The sequence below is a fragment of the Oryctolagus cuniculus genome, chromosome 5, assembly GCF_964237555.1.
Source record: "Oryctolagus cuniculus chromosome 5, mOryCun1.1, whole genome shotgun sequence".
NCBI lineage: Eukaryota > Metazoa > Chordata > Mammalia > Lagomorpha > Leporidae > Oryctolagus > Oryctolagus cuniculus.
The window spans coordinates 150,275,784-150,293,064 of NC_091436.1; the positions used below are offsets into that span (position 1 = coordinate 150,275,784).

Genomic DNA, 17,281 nt, shown 5'->3' on the forward strand with positions numbered 1-17,281 from the left:
TTTCTCCTATTAATCTATCTATTGTTAATTAATTTAAATGCACCTTCCGGAAGCAAAGGCATGCCTTTCCTTTCATTGCCTAAATCTATTTACACTCTCAATCTATTGCATGTTAACTGTCTTAAAGACATTTCTAAATTTTTTTTTTTTTTTTTTTTTTTTTGGACAGGCAGAATTAGACTGAGAGAGAGAGACAGAGAGAAAGGTCTTCCTTCTGTTAGTTCACCCCCCTTAAATGGCCACTATGGCCAGCGCTGGGCTGATCTGAAGCCAGGAGCCAGGTAGTTTCCTCCTGGTCTCCCATGGGGTGCAGGGCCCAAGCACTTGGGCCATCCTCTACTGCCTTCCCGGGCCACAGCAGAGAGCTGGACTGGAAGAGGGGCAACCGGGACAGAATCCGGCGCCCCGACCAGGACTAGAACCCCGTGTGCCTGTGCTGCCTGTGCTGCAGGCGGAGGATTAGCCTAGTGAGCCGCAATGCCGGCCGACATTTCTAAGATGTTAAAATGTACTGATATCTAACGCTCTCAGCAAGGATCCAGCAAGCAGGGGCCATGTTGACCACAGTGCTGCTGAGCTGCGCCCTGCTGCGGGCACTGCCCTCTGCGCGGGGGGCCCAGGTGGGCCTGCCCCCGCTGGAGGGCATCAGAAGGCCTGACCAGGCCCTGTTCTCCCAGCTCCCAGGCCCTGCTGAAGACGACGAATGCAGAACCGGCAGAAGAGGCTCTGTTGCAGGAGGCCGAGGCACTGGCATTGATGGGATTGAATTGGAATCCCCTGGCTAGACCGCGAGCTTCGCTCCCCGCGCCGCTGCGTGAGGCTGCAGGAGTCCTGTCTGGGCCAGCAGGTTCCGTGCTGCGACCGGTGTGCCACGTGCTACTGCCGCTTCTTCTGCACCTTCTGCTACTAATGTAAACTGGGCTCTACCGCGAACCCCTGCATCCGCACCCAGCTGGCCGGCAAGGACATGGGGCTGGGCTGGGGGTAGGTAAGGCCAATAAAGAACGGGACCAACCACAAAAAAAAAATGTACTGATATCTTAGATTCAGTTAAGTGTGGTACCCAGATAAATTATTGACAATTCATAAAACAGCATTCAAATGAGAAAAGCTGTTGAAATGTTTTATTTTGAGATAGCCTACAAAGATCTTCTAACCCTTGTGTATTTTAGGAAGTAGAGCAAGTAAATTTACATTTAAAAAGAGGTGACTCTTTAAGTCCACAAAATTGAGTAACATTTATAATCTGTAATGGGGGCAAACAAAATTATCTATCAAAAAAAAGATGGTTGCATTTTTTTAACTTTTACTTAATAAATATAAATTTCCAAAGTACAGCTTTTGGATTACAGTGGCTCCACCCCCCCATAGCTTCCCTCCCACCTGCAACCATCCCATGTCCCGCTCCCTCTCCAATCCCATTCACATCAAGATTCATTTTCAATTATCTTTATATACAGAAGATCAACTTAGTGTATACTAAGTAAAGATTTCAACAGTTTGCACAAACACAGAAACACAAAGTGTAAAGTACTGTTTGAGTACTAGTTATACCATTAATTCACATTGTACAACACATTAAGGGCAGAGATCCTACATGGGGGGTAAGTGCACAGTGACTCCTGTTGTTGAATTAACAAATTGACCCTCTTGTTTATAGCCTCAGTAATCTCCCTAAGCTCTTGTCATGTTATTAAGCTTAGAACACTTCAAATACCAATTTTAAGCATCAGTTATAAGCACTCAGAAATGTTGCCACTCTTATTATTCCTTAATATAAAAAAGAAGTTTTGGTGTTTTTTTATCAGGAGACATAACACTAAGTCCTTGAATTTATTTAGGAAAAATCCTAATCTCAGACTATACCTGTGCATTGAGAAGTTAATAAGAATAGTATCAAAGACAAAAGCAAATATAAATCACTCAAGATGAACCTTGAAGCTAAGTTTAATCTTTTGATGAGGATTGGGGTAGGCATAAAGCATGTTTTCTAGTGGTATTAGATTTTCATCACTATAACAAACAGAGAAACTACTTAAGAAAAATCAGACTTTATTTTGACTCATAGTTTGGGTGTTCACAGTACTAGATGGAGTGGATCCACTGGTCTGGCATTTGATGAGGGCAGTGAGTAGCAGAAAACATGCTGAGAAAGGATCGAGTGTTGATGCACGGAACAGAGACAGAGAGCAGCTGGGACCCACCCAGCTTGTGAAACTAACCCTCTCATGAGAACTACTTCTGAGGGCATACCTCCAATGACCTAACGGCCTCTCTCACTGGGCCTGTCTCCTAGACATCACAGTTGGATCATGACTCCATCCTTAAGCCATTAACCATTAACATTATACTTTGGGGACCAAGCCTTCAACACATGGTGCTTTGGGGGATACCCAAACAAACATCCAAACTATAGAATTTCTATACCATAAAATCTTTCATTAAGGAAGTAAATTCCTGCTAAAACTTGGAATCACTACTTGGAAAAATTTAGTATGAGAAACTTCTAGAAAGAAAACTGGTTTATAGTCACAGAGTGCTTGATTTCATTCCATTTCTTCCCTCAGGGTGACCTGATCAAATTCACACTTTGACAATTTTACAATCCCTACCTTCAGAACCACAACTAGAGTCCTAATTACCTATACAGTTTAAACAATTATGATGCCTATTTGTATTTTAAAAAATCAAGATATATATATATATATAGATAGATAGATAAAAAACTGGTTAGTTAGGAAATTTGTATTCATATGTTCTCAGATTAAAAGAGAATATATGGAACAGGTCCAAAGATGGCGGAATAGGAAGGGAGCACACTGATAGTCTGGGGAGAGATAGTTTAATAAAAGTGGAGATACTGCAGGTTCAAGGAAGAGTAGGGGAGGAAACAGCAGAAGAAACTCTTCCGGAACGCGTGACTCACAGCGGACCTGCGTGGACAGCGTGGGAGCCCACAGTTTGGGACATCAGCGGCAGACTCAACACACCAGCGCTGGAACGCGAGGTGAGCCGAACCTCAATAGCCCGAGACACCGGCAGGCAAGTGGAGAGAGGAGACTAGAGGGAACGACCCCCCCGGGGGGGGGAAGTTCACAAGGCTAACTGGAAGAGAGAGAGAGAGAGACAAAAAAAAAAAAAAAAAAAGGGTGACTAGTACGGACACGGGTTTCTCTCTCTCCGCTCACCTCTCAAGGGCGAGCAAGACAAAGAGCAGGCGCCATCTTGGACATACGTCATAAGCAGAGCGACCTCAGGTCTGCACCGGCCCTGAGCCTAGCAGAAAAACCTGACTCTGGGCGGGGCGAATTAACAGGAGATTAGGAGCTAGTAAATTTGTGGTGCTACTGAACTGAGACTGTGAAAAAAGAGACGGTGGGGGAGAGAACTCACGGAATTCACGTGAGCACTCTCCAGAGACGCTACAATTCCGTAACTTTGGCAACCCAGTGGGAGGCTGAAGGAGAATTTGAGCCCACTCTGAGGGCCGAACAGATTCCCTGTGGGGATCTTGGGAAAGAGCTTCCAATCTCTGGCTCCTGCGGGTATATCATTTGCCTGCTAACTACCTCCAACTTCATTCAGCTGTGCGGAATTACTTCCCTTTTGAATCAAAAAAAAAAAAAAAAAAAAAGAGAGAGAGAGAGATTTACCACCCCTAACCTGGGAGTGTCACCTTTGGCACACCAAACAGAGCTCTCAAGCCACACCCATCTCAAGCCCTAAGGCTCCATCAAAAACAGATAGTCCACTTAATCTAGAGTCATAGTATAACAAGAAAAAGCACCACAGTGAAGAAACCAAATATCTCCAATATGCCAAATAACAAACGCAAAAACCGAGGTAATAAAAACAAGGAAGTCACCATGACGCCCTCAAATGAAAAAGACACCCCAATTCAAGATTATGAAGATGATGACATAGAAGAAATGCAAGAAGCAGATCTCAAAAAATTGATAAGAACATTAAGAAGTTCTCAAAAACAAATTCTGGAACTACACAAATCCTTAATGGACAAGATAGAAAATCTCTCTCGTGAAAATGAAATATTAAGGAGGAATCAAAATGAAACGAAACAACTAGTACAACAGGAAACTGTGATAGTGACTGAAGTGAAGAATTCAATAGATCAAATGAAAAACACAATAGAGAGCCTTACAAACAGAATGGGTGAAGCAGAAGAGAGAATATCGGACTTAGAAGACAGAGAACAGGAAAGGATACAGTCAGACCAAAGAAAAGAAGAGGAAATTAGAAATCTGAAACATATTGTCGGGAATCTTCAGGATACTATTAAAAAACCCAACATTCGGGTTCTAGGAGTTCCTGAAGGCATGGAGAGGGAGAAAGGATTAGAAGGCCTTTTTAGTGAGATATTAGCAGAAAATTTCCCAGGTTTGGAGAAGGACAGAGAAATCCTAGTACAGGAAGCCCACAGAACCCCTAATAAACACGACCAAAAGAGATCCTCACCACGACACGTTGTAATTAAACTCTCCACAGTGAAACATAAAGAAAAGATCCTAAAATGTGCAAGAGAGAAACGTCAGATTACTCTCAGAGGATCTCCAATCAGACTCACAGCTGACTTCTCATCAGAAACTCTAAAAGCTAGGAGGGAATGGCGAGATATAGCCCAGGTACTAAGAGAGAACAACTGCCAGCCCAGAATATTATATCCTGCAAAGCTATCATTTGTGAATGAAGGTGAAATAAAGACTTTTCATTGCAAACAGAAATTGAAAGAATTTGTTGCCACTCGTCCAGCCCTGCAAAAGATGCTTAAAGATGTGTTACACACAGAAACACAGAAACACGGTCATCAATATGAAAGAAGGTAAAGGAAGGAAACCAAGGAAGGAAACCTCACAGCAAAAGATCACAGGGAATTCAAAGCATATATTAGAACTTATCTTTGGCAAATGGCAGGGCAAAGTTACCACTTATCATTAGTCACTTTGAACGTGAATGGCCTGAACTGTCCAGTTAAAAGACACCAATTGGCTGATTGGGTTAAGGAACAAAACCCATCTATATGCTGCTTACAAGAAACACATCTTTCCAACAAAGATCCATACAGACTGAAAGTGAAAGGCTGGAAAAAGATATACCATGCCAACAGAAATGAAAAAAGAGCGGGTGTAGCCATCTTAATATCGGACAACATAAACTTTACCACAAAAACTGTTAAGAGAGACAAAGAGGGACACTATATCATGATTAAGGGATCAATTCAACAGGAAGATATAACAATTATCAATGTATATGCACCTAACTACAGGGCACCAGTTTATCTAAAAGATTTATTAACGGACTTAAAGGGAGACTTAGACCCCAATACAGTAGTACTGGGGGACTTCAATACTCCACTCTCAGAAATAGACAGATCATCCGGTCAGAAGATCAACAAGGATACAGTAGATTTAAACGACACCATAGCCCAAATGGATCTAACAGATATATACAGAACTTTCAATCCTACAGCTAAAGATTTTACATTCTTCTCAGCAGTACATGGAAGCTTCTCTAGGATTGACCACATACTAGGCCATAAAGCAAGTCTGAGCAAATTCAAAAGAATTAGAATCATACCATGCAGCTTCTCAGACCATAAAGGAATGAAGTTGGAAATTAGTAACTCAGGAATCCCTAGAGCATACGCAAACACATGGAGATTGAACAACATGCTCCTGAATGAACAATGGGTCATAGAAGAAATCAAAAGAGAAATCAAAAACTTTCTGGAAGTAAATGAGGATAACAGCACAACATACCAAAACTTATGGGACACAGCAAAAGCAGTGTTAAGAGGAAAGTTTATATCAATAGGTGCCTACATCAAGAAATTGGAAAGACACCAAATAGATGAGCTTTCAATTCACCTCAAGGATCTAGAAAACCTACAGCAAATCAGACCCAAATCTAGTAGGAGAAGAGAAATCATTAAAATCAGAGAAGAAATCAACAGGATTGAATCAAGAAAAACATTACAAAAAATCAGCCAAACGAAGAGCTGGTTTTTTGAAAAAATAAACAAAATTGACACCCCATTGGCCCAACTAACTAAAAAAAGAAGAGAAAAGACCCAAATCAATAAAATCAGAGATGAAAAAGGAAATGTAACAACAGACACCACAGAAATAAAAAGAATCATCAGAAATTACTACAAGGACTTGTATGCCAGCAAACAGGGAAACCTATCAGAAATGGATAGATTCCTGGACACATGCAACCTGCCTAAATTGAACCAGGAAGACATAGAAAACCTAAACAGAGCCATAACTGAGACAGAAATTGAAACAGTAATAAAGGCCCTCCCAACAAAGAAAAGCCCAGGACCAGATGGATTCACTGCTGAATTCTACCAGACGTTTAAAGAAGAACTAACTCCAATTCTTCTCAAACTATTCAGAACAATCGAAGAAGAGGGAGTCCTCCCAAATTCTTTCTATGAAGCCAGCATCACCTTAATTCCTAAGCCAGAGAAAGATGCAGCACTGAAAGAGAATTACAGACCAATATCCCTGATGAACATAGATGCAAAAATCCTCAATAAAATTCTGGCCAATAGAATGCAACAACACATCAGAAAGATCATCCACCCAGACCAAGTGGGATTTATCCCTGGTATGCAGGGATGGTTTAATGTGCGCAAGACAATCAATGTGATACACCACATTAACAGACTGCAGAAGAAAAACCATATGATTATCTCAATAGATGCCGAGAAAGCATTTGATAAAATACAACACCCGTTCATGATGAAAACTCTAAGCAAACTGGGTTTGGAAGGAACATTCCTCAATACAATCAAAGCAATCTATGAAAAACCCACAGCCAACATCCTATTGAATGGGGAAAAGTTGGAAGCATTTCCACTGAAATCTGGAACCAGACAGGGATGCCCACTCTCACCACTGCTATTCAATATAGTTCTGGAAGTTCTAGCCAGAGCTATTAGGCAAGAAAAAGTAATTAAAGGGATACAAATTGGGAAGGAAGAACTCAAACTATCCCTCTTTGCAGATGACATGATTCTGTATTTAGGGGACCCAAAGAACTCTACTAAGAGACTATTGGAACTCATAGAAGAGTTTGGCAAAGTAGCAGGGTATAAAATCAATGCACAAAAATCAACAGCCTTTGTATACACAGACAATGCCATGGCTGAGGAAGAACTTCTAAGATCAATCCCATTCACAATAGCTACAAAAACAATCAAATACCTTGGAATAAACTTAACCAAAGACGTTAAAGATCTCTACGATGAAAATTACAAAACCTTAAAGAAAGAAATAGAAGAGGATACCAAGAAATGGAAAAATCTTCCATGCTCATGGATTGGAAGAATCAATATCATCAAAATGTCCATTCTCCCAAAAGCAATTTACAGATTCAATGCAATACCAATCAAGATACCGAAGACCTTCTTCTCAGATCTGGAAAAAATGGTGCTGAAATTTATATGGAGGCACAAGAGACCTCGAATAGCTAAAGCAATCTTGTACAACAAAAACAAAGCCGGAGGCATCACAATACCAGATTTCAGGACATACTACAGGGCAGTTGTAATTAAAACAGCATGGTACTGGTACAGAAACAGATGGATAGACCAATGGAACAGAATTGAAACACCAGAAATCAACCCAAACATCTACAGCCAACTTATATTTGATCAAGGATCTAAAACTAATTCCTGGAGCAAGGACAGTCTATTCAATAAATGGTGCTGGGAAAATTGGATTTCTACGTGCAGAAGCATGAAGCAAGACCCCTACCTTACACCTTACACAAAAATCCACTCAACATGGATTAAAGACCTAAATCTACGACCTGACACCATCAAGTTACTAGAGAACATTGGAGAAACCCTTCAAGATATTGGCACAGGCAAAGAATTTCTGGAAAAGACCCGGGAGGCACAGGCAGTCAAAGCCAAAATCAACTATTGGGATTGCATCAAATTGAGAAGTTTCTGTGCTGCAAAAGAAACAGTCAGGAGAGTGAAGAGACAACCGACAGAATGGGAAAAAATATTTGCAAACTATGCAACAGATAAAGGGTTAATAACCAGAATCTACAAAGAGATCAAGAAACTCCACAAAAACAAAACCAACAACCCACTTAAGAGATGGGCCAAGGACCTCAATAGACATGTTTCAAAAGAGGAAATCCAAATGGCCAACAGGCACATGAAAAAATGTTCAAGGTCATTAGCAATCAGGGAAATGCAAATCAAAACCACAATGAGGTTTCACCTCACCCCGGTTAGAATGGCTCACATGCAGAAATCTACCAACAACAGATGCTGGCGAGGATGTGGGGAAAAAGGGACACTAACCCACTGTTGGTGGGAATGCAAGCTGGTCAAGCCACTATGGAAGTCAGTCTGGAGATTCCTCAGAAACCTGAAGATAACCCTACCGTTCGACCCAGCCATCCCACTCCTTGGAATTTACCCAAAGGAATTTAAATTGGCAAACAAAAAAGCGGTCTGCACCCTAATGTTTATTGCAGCTCAATTCACAATAGCTAAGACCTGGAACCAACCTAAATGCCCATCAACGATAGACTGGATAAAGAAATTATGGGATATGTACTCTTTAGAATACTATACCGCAGTAAGAAACAACGAAACCCAGTCATTTGCAACAAAATGGAGGAATCTGGAACACATCATGCTGAGTGAAATAAGCCAGTCCCAAAGGGACAAATACCATATGTTCTCCCTGATCGGTGACGACTGACTGAACACCAAGAGGGAAACCTGTTGGAGTGAGGTGGACACTATGGGAAATGGTGGCTTGATCAGCATAGCCCTGACTGTTAATGAACAACTTAATACATTATCCCTCTTAGTAGTTTTTTTTATCTGTTCTACTTAATATGACTGGTTTAGATCTGTAATTGATGCACAGTTATTCTTAAGTGTTGAAAATTAACTGAAATGTGATCCCTGTTGAACATGGTGGTGGGAATGGGAGAGGGAAGAGATGTATAATTTGGGACATGCTCAGGCTGACTTGCCCCAAGTGGTGGAGTTGGAAGCATACCAGGGGATTCCAATTCAATCCCATCGAGGTGGCATGTACCAATGCCATCTCACTGTTCCAGGTGATCAGTTTCAGTTCACAGTTGGTCATGGTGAAGGGACTGGGAGTCAAAGGGAGCACATAGACAAGTCTAGTACCTGCTAACGCTAACCGATGGAGTAAATAAAGGGGAGAGTGATCCAACATGGGAAGTGAGATACTCAGCAGACTCATAGAATGGCAGATGTCCTAAATAGCACTCTGGCCTCAGAATCAGCCCTAAAGGCATTCGGAGCTGGCTGAAAAGCTCATGAGAGTATTTCAGGCATGGAAAGCCAAGACACTCTGGCAAAAGATCTCTGCGAGTGAGATCCCAGTGGAAAGAACAGGTCATCAAAGAAGGAGGTACCTTTCTCTGAAGGGAGGAGAGAACCTCCACTTTGACTATGACCTTGTCTAAACAAGATAAGAGTCGGAGAACTCAGAGGGCTTCCATAGCCTTGGAAACTCATGACTGGAGCATAGGGAGATTACTGATGCCATAGACAGGAGTGTCAATTGGTAAAGTCAACAACAGGAGTCACTGTGCACTTACTCCTCATGTAGGATCTCTATCCTTAATGTGCTGTACATTGAGATTTAATGCTATAACGAGTACTCAAACAATATATTTCACTTTGTGTTTCTATGGGGGTGCAAACTGTTGAAATCCTTACTTAATGCATACTAAACTGATCCTCTGTAAAAAAAAAAAAAAAAAAAAAAGAAATTATCAATTCCCAACTTGACTCTCACTGGGATTAAACTTGACAATAGGTCTGCTCTGATTTCATCATCATTTAAAAAAATCATCTATTATTTTTCACTTTATGTTTCTGTGTGGGAGCAAACTGTTGAAATCCATACTTAATGTATACTAAGCTGATCTTCTGTATATTAAGATAATCGAAAATGAATCATGATGTGAATGGAAGGGGAGAGGGAGTGGGAAAGGGGAGGGTTGTGGGTGGGAGGGACGGTATGGGGGGGAAGCCATTGTAATCCATAAGTCGTACTTTGGAAAATTATATGCATTAAATAAAAGTTTAAAAAAAAAAAAAAAAAAAAAAAAAAAAAGAGAATATATGATATATAGAGATAGACATTTAATCTGATGATTAAAATGCCTGCATCCCACATTGAAAAGCTGGATTGGATTCCTATTCCCAGATCCTAAATCCACTTTCCTGTTAATGCAGATCCCATAAGACAGCAGTCATGCTCAAGTAACTGGGTTCCTGCCACCAATGTGGGAGACCTGAACTGAGTTTCCAGCTGCTGGCTTTGGCCTGGTCCATACTCAACCGTTGCAGGCATTTGTGAGTGAACCAGTGAATGGGGGCTCTCTCTGTTATGTAACTGTCTCTAACTCTCAAATTAAAGATAATATATATATATAATATATAAAAGTAGAAATAAGATGAAGAAGGTCATACAATTTGACAGTTTGCCTTTTCCAGCTGATCCATACATCAATTATCTAATGATATTGATTTATTCCTGAAAATCTTACTATATTGTCAAAATCTATTCCATGCAAAAATATGATGCATTTAATTCCAATCCAGTTTTACAGACGGAAAAAAACACATCACTTTCAGTAGTATATATAAAAACAACAATTTCAAAGAAACTGAATATATTTTGTATTTAAATTATGACGCAATGAAAGCTGAATTTTCTCACCAGAAGAGGAAGAGAAGGAAGGGGAGTTCTTGTGGTAACTGTTGGTTGCTAAGGGAGGGTGTGAAGGTGTTACTATCAAAAATGTTACATCTCTACATCATTTTCTTCACTAGGTTTTCAACCCTTGGATTCAAATGCCATCTTTCACTCTAACTATTCTTAGAAATAAAGTTATTGCATGGAGAATCATTTTGAAGGCAAGTAAAGTTTGCAAATGAGAGCACTTCAAAACATGAGTTAGTGGCCCAGCTACACAAGAACCAGATAGGCAATGGTTGTCTCTTGATTCAGCCTTTTGAGCAAAGCAACACTAACTAAACATTACAGTTGGAGTTTGTATTAACATACAGCATATTTCAAGTTCATTTCATAAAATATTATCCGTCCAGAACCTGTTGTGCCAAGTGAATTTTGTCTGGGAAGCATTTTTTATTACACTATTTTATTAAAGATTGTATGTATTAAAGGTGTTTCATTAAAATTTTTTTTATTTGAAAATCAGAAGAAAGGTGGGAGGGAGAGACAGAGAGAGGTATCTCATCCACTGCTTCACTGCACAAATGTTAGCAACAGCTGCAGCTGGGCCGGGTTGAAACCAGGAGCTGAGAACTCAATCCAAGTCTCCTACATGGGTGGCAGGGTCCAAGCTCTTGAATTACCTCCTGCTTCTTGGGGCAGGCATCATCAGAAAGCTGAAATTGGGAACAACGCTGACACAAGTGAGGCACTCTAATGTGGGGTGCATACTTCCCAACTGGAGTCTTGACCTCTCATCCAAACACCCTTCCTGCATACATGATAGCTTGCCATATGCAATGAAATCATTGCTGCCATCAGGCTAATTAACATATCCATTTTCTCACACAGTTACCATTTTTTGTGATTGTGCTAAGATGACCAGAAATCTATTCTATGACTTAGAAAATTTCCAGTATATAGCTGAGTGTTATTAATGATAATTTTTATGCTTTGCATTAGATTCCTAGATTTCTTTAGCCTGCATAACTGAAGGTTTGTGTGCTTTGTTAAACATCTTCCATGTCTGATACTTTTATATTGAAATGTTCCTTCTTATGGTATATTTATTTTATAATGATTTTGGATAAATTCCTTATTAGTAAAGAAAAGGAGACAGAATTGTCTGAAAAGTGGTATAGCTATTCAAACGCTTTTAGGAATAAAATTTAAGTTAGTCTTTGTTTGAGCTAAGCATATAGGGAATCTTTGCTACAGATATTCTGAAGTACATATCATGGTCTTCTCCCACAACAGTAATCCAGTTTAGACTCAGGTGGGAATTGTATATTGAAGTAGTACAGGCTTAAAATGAGGAGATATTGATATTGATTGGTGGTAGCAAAGGAGAGTGTTTCTGAAGAATTTCAAAGAAAAAATTTAACAAATTAATCAGTTAAGTTAGTCAAATCCTCAAAACAGTAGTTGTAAGACTTTATTAATTTGTTTAAAATTATTTATGTATCCATTTATTTTATTTGACAAGCAAAGACACATACACCGAGAGAGAGAAATGGAGAGAGACAGAGAGAGACAGAAGTCTCTTCTATTGGTTTAATCCTGCAAAGCCTGTGCAGTAGCTAGGTCTAGGTCAGGCTGAAGCTAGGAGCCACAAACCCAATCCATGTCACCCACGTGAGTGTGAGGGACCCAACTACTGGAGACTCGGGGGAGATATTAGCAGAAAGCTGAAATAAGAGGCAGCCATTTAATGTGTGATGCAGGCATCTCAGTTTGCTTCTTCACTGTTACACCAAGCTCCCATCCCATAGGACATTCATTTTTAGAGGTGGAGCTGGATAAATCAAATCTCAGTTTCATTATTTAAATAGTTCTTAAATCTCTGAACTTGCTAAGTGTCTTGAAGTCTAGGACTAAGTATTATTCCATTGTTATGTTCTCTGAAGTAGCTGTATAGCACCTCACTCGCTCAAGCTATTTGCATTTCCTGTTTGGGAATTCCATCACTGACAGAACCTGATGGATAGCATTGTTCATGTGAACATAATAGACAGGTCCTGACGCTGACCAAGCATTTGGCTTAGTATAAGGTGGTGTCGCTCAGGGTTGGTATGTGGGTGATAAGAAGTACATTTCATTTTACCACATTGTGTTTTATGAAAGTCAGTAGATGTGGGATTAATTAAGTATTTGCAAAACAGTTAGACCTACCTGTAGATATATACATAATGTTTTAAATTTAAATATTTAGAATTACATAGTTATGGAATTAAATGACCCACAAATGTATAACAGTTTTTTTGGTTTAACATGTTAATATATATTAAAATGAATTTAGCACATTAATGGATGATTTCAAATGGTTAATGAGTAGATTTTTAAAAGAAGAACCTACTGAATTGTATATGAAGATTTCACAACTCAAAGAAGCTCTTCACTCCAGGGCACCCAGAGGCAAAATTGTAAAAGAGGGAAGGTTTGCATTTAGCATTTCTATCTTTATTACCTTTTACTTTTAGGAATAAATCCATTACCTAAGCAACAAGGTAACCCTGATGCACATACCCAGCCTTTTCTTCTTACTCTTTCTGTGTCTTCCATGTGATCCAGTACTTTCCTGTCCCGACAGTCCAGATTTCAAGTAATTGCTCTGTCTTTCTGAGTTCTCACCACTCTTTTCTGTTTGAAGGGGGCTGTCCATGGACAAGTATTGAGTGACTTTCCCTCTCTACCAGCCATTCAAAGAGCTGGTGCAAAAGGTTGTACCACTTCTGTTTGTCCTAGAGGTTCAGAAGTCACCTGCAATACATATACCATCTTAGCTTCACAGACAAGATTTGAATGCAAAAATGAAAAATTTTCATCTTGTGGTTGTAGCAGAATAGCTTGATGCATTTCTACACAAGTGGAGTGGAGACTACAACCAAAATGCCATAGGAAGTGACACTATTCTAAGTAATTCGCCTGTTGCTATTGTGTCCTATAAAACTGAGATCCCACTGCCCAAGATTTCCTCCAGTTCTCCACCATCCTTGCTTTTATTGTAGTTCTACTGCAGTCAAAGCAGAGCTGTCCCAAGGGATCAGCGTGTCATCCTGTGCTTGCTGAATCACATTTTTAAACACGTTTTGGCTTTTCCATTTTTTTGTGTGGTTTTGTTCATTTATTTTTAGAATTAGTGTGTTTTAGACAAACATAAGGGCATCTGAGGCTATTGTTAAAGAGCTAACACAATTGTCTTAAAATAATTTCAAAAGAGGAAGTAGGGATGGAAGGAGAGAGGATAAAGGTTGCATGGAAGTACTGTTTTGTTGCATCATCTTTGTCACTAGCTCAACTGCTGAGAGTTTTATGCAGGATTGGTTTTGTAGCTGCATGTATCTTTGTCCCTCTCCACCTGAATTTGCCATTTGTCTCGCCTTGTAAATCAAATCTTACCAATGGAACAAGGATATTGGTGGCTGGTAAGAGACCTACCTAGAAAAAAAAAATAACATGGGAACCAAATTTATGACTTTGGCATAAGATGTCCCTGTGGAAATCTCAAGGTCATGTTAGAATATAATGGAATAAAGGGGCACTGAGCACGAGGTAGGAAAATTGCTTGCAGACTCACTCTAGAACAATTCCTCACAGTCATGTAAGTTCTGACAGTGTGTTAACACTGAAGACAAAAATCAACAAAGAACCCAAATAACCAGTCTGAACTAAATCAACCCCAACTTCCTAAAAACACTCAAAGATGTATTATTGATAATAAAATGAAAAGTGTAGCTTCTTTTTTCCTGCAAATTGTTATTCTCTTTGTCATTAGCTAAAAGTATAGATCATTGTGTCCCCGACTCTCAAGATGTATTAGTGCAGCTGAAGACGCTGACTTGAGGGATTTGCACAATGTCATCTAGAAACTTGATGAATAAGGAAAGAAAGAGCAAATTACAGCTCTGCCTTCAAATGTGTGGCAGAACTCAAAGCAACCATATACCCCAATATACGGAGTATGCCTATATGCATTTTTATGAACTAACGTAGATGTTTAAAAATGAAAGCTATTAGTTTAGTTACATGCAAATTATTCAACTTTAAATTTTATTTATTTTGTATACATTTATTTTATTTGAAAGGCAGAGTCACAGAGAGAGAAGGTACAGAGAAACTGAGAGGTCTGCCATCCACTGGTTCACTCCTCAGATGGCTGCAATGGCCAGTGCTGAGCCAGGCTGAAGCCAGGTGCCTGGAACTCTGTCTGGGTCTCCTGTATGGGTGCAAGAGCCCGAGTACTTGGGCCATGTTCTGCTCCTTTCCCAGGTGCATTAGCAAGCAACTGGATCGTAAGTGGAGCAGCAGGGACTTGAACCAGCATCCATATAGAATGTTGGCTTTTCAGGAAGCAATTTAATCTGCTGTGCTACAATGACAGCCCCTAAATTTTTTATTTTAAAATGACTATAGACTTATATGTACATTTTACATTTTTTTCAAGATTTCTTGGAATTCAGTATTTCAAAACTAAAGTTCATTTATTTCATTTTATTATTTTAGATTATTTGTTTTTATTGACACACAATATTTGTACATATTTATGGGGTACAACGTAATATTTTGATACATGCATTCATTTTAATGATCAAATTAGGATAATTAACATCCATCACTTCATATATTCAAAATTTCTTCATAGTGTGAACTGTCATCATTCTTATTGTTTGAATGAAAGAATATTTTTCTCCCAAATCCTGTCTGATGACATGTTCTTTTTTTAAAAGATTACTTATTTAACCAAAAGTCAGAGTCACAGAAATGGGGAGAGGGAGAAGGAGAGGGAGATATAGATGGAAAGGAAGAGGAAGAGGGCGAGGGTAAGAGAAAGGGAGAGGGAGAGAGAGAGAAGAGATCTTTTATCTGCTGGTTCACTCTCCAAATGCCCTCAGTGGCCAAGATTGGGCCAGGCTGAATCAAGAGCCCAGAACTCCATCCATCTGGGTTTCCCACATGGTAGATAGGGGTCCAAGTACTTGGGCCATCATGTGGTGACTCCCAGGCCCATTAGCAGGAAGCTGGATCAGAAGTGTGGAGTAGTCAGGATTCAAATTTGCACTCCAATATGGGATGTGGGGATACCAAGTGATGGCTAAACCCACTGCATCACAATGCCTACTCCTTAGTAACATAATCTTCTTAGAAAGAATAATAACTATATTTACCTAATAAAATACAATCCCAACACACATATCAATTCCACCATTATTAAGGAATTAAAATTCTACACCTCATAAGTCATGCTTGGAACTAAAGTTATAATAAAATAATAAACATAGACATGCACCCAAAGTACTTATGTCTACTTGGTGAAATGACATTTATTTATACCATTAAAAGCTTGAGTGCCTAATCACACAGAAACTTCTAGCACTCACATTTTTTTCTATTGTCTAAAGCTTATCTGCAGAACAGCACACTACCAGCTGGCAGAAGTTAAGGGTCTAAAATAAGTGATATAGAAAATAAAAGCAAAAAAGAAAGTTAAAATAAATCCACTATACATTTTTAACAAAATGCATCAATAACCACACAATATTTTAAAGTCTAAAGTGGTGAACATCCTTTGTAAGATAATGAAGGCAGAGTTTGGATCCTGGCTCTGGGACAGCATGTATGATTCCTTGGAAGCATCTAACCATAGCCATTGTTTTCCAATGGGATTGATAGTGACATTCAGGGTGGGATAATTCTTCTTTGTTTGTTCTGTCAGGAAATTTGCAGTATGGTTACTGTCCCTCAATTTCAATATCAAAGGTCAGTACCTCCTTTCATTTATCACAACATCAGTTCCCTCCCTAAACCCTCATGTTTGTCAGCAAACTGAGTAGAAGTTTGGGATGAGGAAAAAAGGAGGATGATATTGTGCTGGTTGAGAATCTCTATTTTTTAAACCATTCTTTACCTGTGTTTCCTTCATCAGTAGAGGCTTTTGTTCATAAATCAATTTACTATCCTTTTTTTTTTATTTTCTGTAATTCCCTGCCACTTACAATATAAAGTAAAATCAAAAAGATATTGCTTTGATAGTGTTCGGGACTGCTGCTGACATTTTATATTTCCATTTTTCTCCTACAGATATGACCATTATGCAACAGGTGAGTTTTGGTAGGCATTGGAAAGGAGGTGGTAAACAGCTCGAAGAAGAGCACACAATTGGATAGGACAACAATATATCCTTCTCCGCCACTATCATTTATCAAAGTATTCCTAACTTTCAAAGCCAAATACAAAAGTTAAGTCCAGGGCAGCTGGACAGTTAACATAATGGTTGGATGCCCCACTGCTATGTCGAATTGCCTGGAATCAACGGCTGGCTCCAGTTCCTAACTCCAGCTTCCTGTAAATGCAGACTCTGAGAGGCAACAAGGATGATTCAAGTTGTTGGATGACTGTCACGCATGTAGGAAACCTGAATTCAGCCTGGTCCAGCCTCTGCTATGGTTGGGTATTTGGAGAGTGAACTAATGGATGGGAGCCCTCTCGCTCACTATCTCTTTCCTTTCCTC

At 39.6% G+C, this 17,281-nt stretch overlaps 1 pseudogene; it reads left to right on the forward strand.

The window, feature by feature from the left end:
- Window positions 1-554: 554 nt before the first annotated feature.
- The window catches only part of LOC100352591 (agouti-related protein pseudogene), a 78,355-nt pseudogene continuing 61,628 nt past the window's right edge, over window positions 555-17,281 (forward strand).